We start from the raw sequence: 6438 nt of genomic DNA, 5'->3' as shown, positions 1-6438 counted from the left end.
CCATCTTTGGTGGTGGCGGCGGTGGATCTACGCCCTCTTCGGCGGACATGCGGCTGTTGGTGGCCTCTCGCCAGTCCGCACCAGTAGCCATGGTGGGGCGAAGCAGGGGTGCTTCGGGGGGAGGGGGAAGTCGGTAGGAGGGATGGGGGCTCTGCTGTTGTTGAGTCGCCTGTCGCCGGCGTAGGGGGTGCCGATCGTGGTCGTGTGCCGGTCCTTCCCCTTCCCCTTTTCCCCAGCCTGGTGCTTTCTGGCGATGCTTGAGGTTGGACGGTCGTTGTCAGTTCCGGCGGTGGTTGGATTTGGAGGAGCTATTGAAAGCCACCCCCTTTGATGTTCTCAGGGTGGTCTGGGTACAAGGTGGCGGCCCTGGCAGTGGGAGGCGCGTTGATCTTGGGCGGATTTGCGCGGCTCAGGAGCGGGAGAGCAGACAAGGCCACTCGGGCGGCATGGATGCGGGTGGTTGGCGGAGCGGGGGTGCGACGGAGGGGGTCGGAGCACCGGGGTACATCACTTGCCCAATCTTTGTACTAGCGTCGGCGGTGGCGTCCGCAGACGTTGTTTCCCCCCTTGCAGGGTCCGCCGTGGTGCTCTTACTCCCTTTGTGTTGCTCCGAGTGAAAACTTGATCCACGGGATCAGATGATGGCGGCTATCGGTGGTCCTGCCCTTCTTGGAGGCACCGTTTTGGAGTCCCCGCTATGGCGTTGGCCGTCTCACCTCTCCTTGGTGGATCACTCATGCGGTGGTCCGTCGGCTAGAAGCGGTTCTTCTTTGCTCATTCGTAGTATGCTTGGTAGTCGTTGGGGTGGTTTGTCGGCACATTTGTATCTTGCTTTGGGTGTGTGTTGAGTGCGGTGGTGGTGTGTGTTTGTATCGGTCTTATCGGATGTATGCAGTGATTGTTGCTTTATAATATAAAGCAAGGGGCTTTTTCATCATTAGGGGATTGTGTCATGGAGAAATAGAGGGGTCTAGAAAGAAAGAGGGAGCAAGGGTGGGAAATAAAAGGGTAGGGATAGAGATGGAGGGTGGTAGACAGAGTGGGGAACGAGATAAGATATGCATTATATTCATAGGTGCAATCGGATTAAAACAAATTAAAAGGCCCGTGGCAACGCACGGGCATTTTGCTAGTATAACACGGTTTCCTTTAAAAAATACTAATAATAAGTAAGAAGTTGCAAAAAGGAAAATAATATGAATTAATCCAACCTGTTACTCCCTCCGTCCCATAGTATAAGAGTGTTTTTACACTACAGTAGTGTAAAAAACAATCTTATACTATGGGACGAAGGGAGTACTTGTGAAATAATCTGAAGTTGATCTGAACTCTGAGCTCTATCTGAATAATCACGACAAATTAACTTGTGTCCATATGTATGAAGCACAGGTTGGGATGAATTGTATACGTAATAATCTACTCTAGAATCCTGGAGTATCTACGAGAGCTTAACTTCTCTATCTAAGCTGCAGAACTAGCATATCTAACTAATTGTTGGTGAAATGTGAGAAGTGATTTATTTTCCATTTAAATATGTTTCCAAATTTAAATTAATGCTCACAAGTTTCAAACAATATTCGGAATTTTTAAAAACGTTCACATTTTTCTAAATCATAGTTTTCAAAAAATGTTCACAAAAGTCTTACAATTGTTTGTGTTTATCAAAAAAATGTTCTCAATTTTTTTTAAAAATCATGCTTTCTAGAAAACCAACATAAAAATGACAAAAAAACTAGTAAAAACAAATGAATCACTCGCTACAATCAGCTACAGCACTGAGCACTAAGGGTGTGTTTGGTCGCCTGGGTAGCTCCACCTTGCATCCTGGCTGAGCCTGGCCTAGTTGAGCTGATGCAAAATTGAACCGAGATATATGTTTGGTAAACTGTAGGATATTTTGTGCATGAGAGATGTTGTATACAACAGATGATGTTTGGTAGACTGCATTAGAAATTCTGAAATAAAAATCAATTACAATTTTATTTATAAAAAATTCCTCAAACAAGTAAAACAAATCTGAACAAACTGAGTGCATGAGCTTAATTCCATGCACTAGATTAATAAGTTAGATCATAAAAATAATATAAATGTGCACCAAAATCAGATATAATTGATGTAAATATAACATAAATACTTTATAAATTATAGGGACATTGGAGACATATTAGCATAAGATTTCAGAAAGTCCACCTTAGACAAAGCAAGATTCAACGGCTGAAAAAGCATATTGAATGTCCTGTTGGTCATACGGGTATATGTTTTGATATGAAAAATCTTGATAATGAATGCCAACCGTGTCATAGTGTAGCATCCCTTGTGAAGGGGTTTCATCGCTTCTTCATTGAGCTTTTGAAAAATGTCAAACCCATCTGATGTTTCTTCTTTATTTTTTGATTATTTGCCCATGTCACCCACAAGAGCTCCCAGCATATCATACACAGGTTGATTGATCAACTCAAAATCATCAGAGTGTCAGATTCATAACCATCATCATTGACAGTAGCACTGCTTCCATTGATGTCCCCTGATTCCCCGTGATAGATCCACCTGATAGAGGTCCTGAGCATGGCAGTGATATTTACGTGATGTTTGACATCATTAGTAATTTGGCGGACCTCATTACGACAATCTTTGCATGGGCACAACATATCTTCAGCCCTGTTGTTGTGAGCAAGCACGAATCGGATAAATTGATTCACGCCAGCCATGTATCGTGGCGTCAACATCGTTCCATCAGTAATTCATCTACGATCCATTGTGTACACAACATGAAAAGTAAATAACCAGCCCTGAGATCGGGTCTAGAAAACCATGAGGCACCGAAGACGATGATGGCTCCATACCGGGTGGTAATATAGGATTTCCTGTAATGATGTGAAACTGTATATTTAAGAGAAACAAGAGAAACAGATCAGTTCGAGAGGGCACCTAAAATTTGCTACGATGTTTTTCAGTAAACAGATCTAACCTGAAATCACCCCTGTTTCACTCTGCCGTAGTAGCGCGTGACTTGTCCCTGCAACAGGGGCGCGTGTCCTCGCCGTACCGTCGCAGTCACGTTCACCTCGCCGTGCCAGTGATGCGGAGCATCCTACGGACATCACCATGTCAAGAGTTCATTTGGCAAGTAACACGTGCGACATCTACTTCTCATACATAAAGGTGAATCTTCTCCTTTACACGTGTTCACTTGACCCTTTCAAGGATGGCATACTATACTTGACACTTCTCCCGTGTGCATGCATAGGTATTGTCGGAACGCTACGGACGACGTGGAGGAGTGCAAGCGCCAAGGAACACCTACACCATCCGCGAGGGAAGGTGGAAGCGAAGACGGAAGAAGACGGAGCTGCGGACTCTACAGCGGCCGGACGCCCGACGTGCCACCGGACGTCCGACACTCTACAGCGCCCGGACGACCGGCGCCTGAAGCCCAGCCAACGCCAGCTACAGCACCTCCCAGCGATCGGACGTCCGGGCCCCACCGGACGACCGGTAATATTAACGGAAGTCCGAGCATCTACGGACGTCCAGTGTCCCGATCACATAACACTTTTAGCGGATGACCGACGCCCTCCGGACGACCGGACCCCCGCGAGCGACCGGACGTCCGACCCTGCGTGCGCAGCCGGGCCTTTGGCCTTGCATCCCTCTCCCACTTACCCTTTCGTGGTTTAGACTATAATTAGACCTCCCCCTCATCCTTTCTAGGGTTAGCAAAGTGATAGCTCATTTGTATGTGAGCTTTGCTCCTACCTTCCTCTACTCTAGAGAGAGAGAGAGACCACCACTCCCATGGAGTTCAAGACCTCCATGTGAGCATGTGAGAAGATCCTACGGGATATCATCAAGACCTCATCTCCTCTTGGATTTGGGATGAGCGCTACCTTGTATCTTTCCCTTTGTTGTTCATGTATCTTGTGGATCTTGTGTGTTTGATTGTCTAGTGGATGTGTGATTGGACTTGTTCTTGAGTGTTTCCCCTTGTGATTTCTCTCCGTTCACTACTACGGAAAAGCCTAGCAGCAGCGCGGGTTTTAGGCCTATTAGTAGCGCGGCCAGGAGCGCTACTGGTACGGCGCTACAGCTAAAGGTTAGCAGTAGTGTTGGTTAACAACACTACTGCTACACCGACTTAGTAGTAGCGCTTTCTCGGAGCGGTGCTACTGGTAATTACTAGTAGCGCTTCTCCCAGCCCGCGCTACTACTATTATTCCGTATTTTATTTCATGTTGTATTCATACACCTCTATAAAAGTTTTAATACAGCAGCAATTTAGAGATTGTTTTTACATCATAATGAGTTATTACATCATTGGGTGAAAGAACCGTGGACTAGTTTCAAGTGGATGGACTTCCACTTGAAACTAATCCGCGGTTCTTTCACGCAATGATATAATAAATATCATCATCATCATCATGTCATTAACAACTTATCATCATAATACATCATTGTCATATAACACCTCCTCATGATCATCGTTTTCATCGATGAGACATCACATAGCAAGTTGGTCACTAGTCATAATCACAACTACTCCTCATCATCAACTCTAACACATTGTACCACATAATAAACATATTGTACCTCATAGGACCTACTACATTCTCTTAGGACCTACTATATTCTCTAAGGTAAAATAGCAAAAAACAAGATAGCCCCTGGCTCTCCATTATGGAGAATGCAGATTATCCTGTCTCCAATTCTTGACTTTCGCTTAATGTTGCTTCCAAGAACCTCCTTACGAATGTCCAAACATTTTTTCCACTCTTTGATTAGCATGTGTTCACCGGTTTCAGAAATCCGATATGCACAGGTGAGATCCGTAGGATGACCTGGCTGTAGGTTCAGAACTTCAAGGCGACCATTGTAATACATCAGATGAGGCACACAATCCATCGGGATTTTCTGTTGAAAAACATAGTAATAACTTCGTAGTTAGCAATGATGTACTAGTTTTAGAAGTATGCAAAAGATGCACAGATGTCGTAATAGTAAAAAAATCTTACCACGGTATCTCCATGGAAGTTATCGTGGTTCAACACGTGCACTAGTGGCACGTATTCACCATAATTTGGAGGAGTTCGATAATAGGTATTGTAATTCTCAAAGAAAGTACAAAATGCGATCAGATGATTTTTCTCCTTATAAGTTAATTCGGAGCCATCAGTGTAGTGGGTTTTGTCTACCATCTTTCACACATTCTTTGAAGAATGAAAATAAGCTGTCAATGGAAATAAGCTGTCAACTATTTTGAAATAAACAATATAAATTAGTTAGTAACTATGTTTGAGAAACTCACATAGCGGTAGAATCGGAAGCGTATCAACAAGGACCCAAATGTCCATATTGTTTTGCTCGATATCAGGATCACCAAGATCCATGGTGACAATCATACCCTCATAAAAACCATACATTTTGCAAAGTGCTTCCCAATTTTGGCAACCAAAATGGGTTACGCTCTGAGAATTGTACAGATTTACTTCAAAATCCATATCATGATGGGTCCTTAGGTGTATTTTCTTTGTTTCAAAATTTTCATGGTCTTCAAAACCCATCCTCTCTAAGACATAGCGTCTTGCATGGCATGGGATAAGCTAGTCGATTTGTAAAAGATGAAAATTAAACGTTGAAATAGTTGAAGTCGTGCTTAATTACGAAAAAAAACACTTGTCGTCGTTGCGTACCGTTTCAACGTCGAAGGTCTCCTCGAGCTTAATGCTGAAGCGCCGATCATCGTCCAGGTGAGGGCACCTGTCGCACAGACCTCGATCATCGTGGCACCAGCCGCACTCCCCCGGGAGACTTTCGTCATCCGAGTACGACATTTCCTACGTTCATAATTCAAACATTAAACTTGTACAATTAAATATATGTACTAAAAAACCTAAATTAGATCATCATTTTTCGAGAAAATCCAGGCCACTCGATATTTCCTACATATTCTAGCACAAGTCATACCAGAATTCACGGAAAACTCCTGCATGACCTTTGCTAAAAAAGGACATATCGAGCGCCTGAAATTTGCCGGAACGGAAATTAATCAACACTCCGGCAAAACATGGGCCACTCGGAGGTGTAACCTGAACATGACCGGCCACTTGGGCAACCACATATCCTATTTGAGCAACACAGGATATACATGTTTTTATCTACATCATATATATCTTATAGGACTCATATTGACATGGAAATTTGGCTGGTCTCACCTCGAGGTCGGAGGGGGTCGGTGACGGGGACGACGGCGGGGATGATGGAGTGGCTCCTTGATTTCTGCAAAAGCAAAAACCCTATTAATTCTATTAATTCAACTAGTTCTTACTAAATATAAACTAGTTCTTACTAAAATAAAAAAATAACAACACATATGACATGTTCAACTAGTTCTATTAATTCAACTAGTTCTTACTAAATATAAACTTACTATAAATAGAAAAA

This window comes from Triticum aestivum, chromosome 1D (assembly GCF_018294505.1).
Source record: "Triticum aestivum cultivar Chinese Spring chromosome 1D, IWGSC CS RefSeq v2.1, whole genome shotgun sequence".
Taxonomy (NCBI): Eukaryota; Viridiplantae; Streptophyta; class Magnoliopsida; order Poales; family Poaceae; genus Triticum; species Triticum aestivum.
This window is presented reverse-complemented; position numbering follows the sequence as displayed.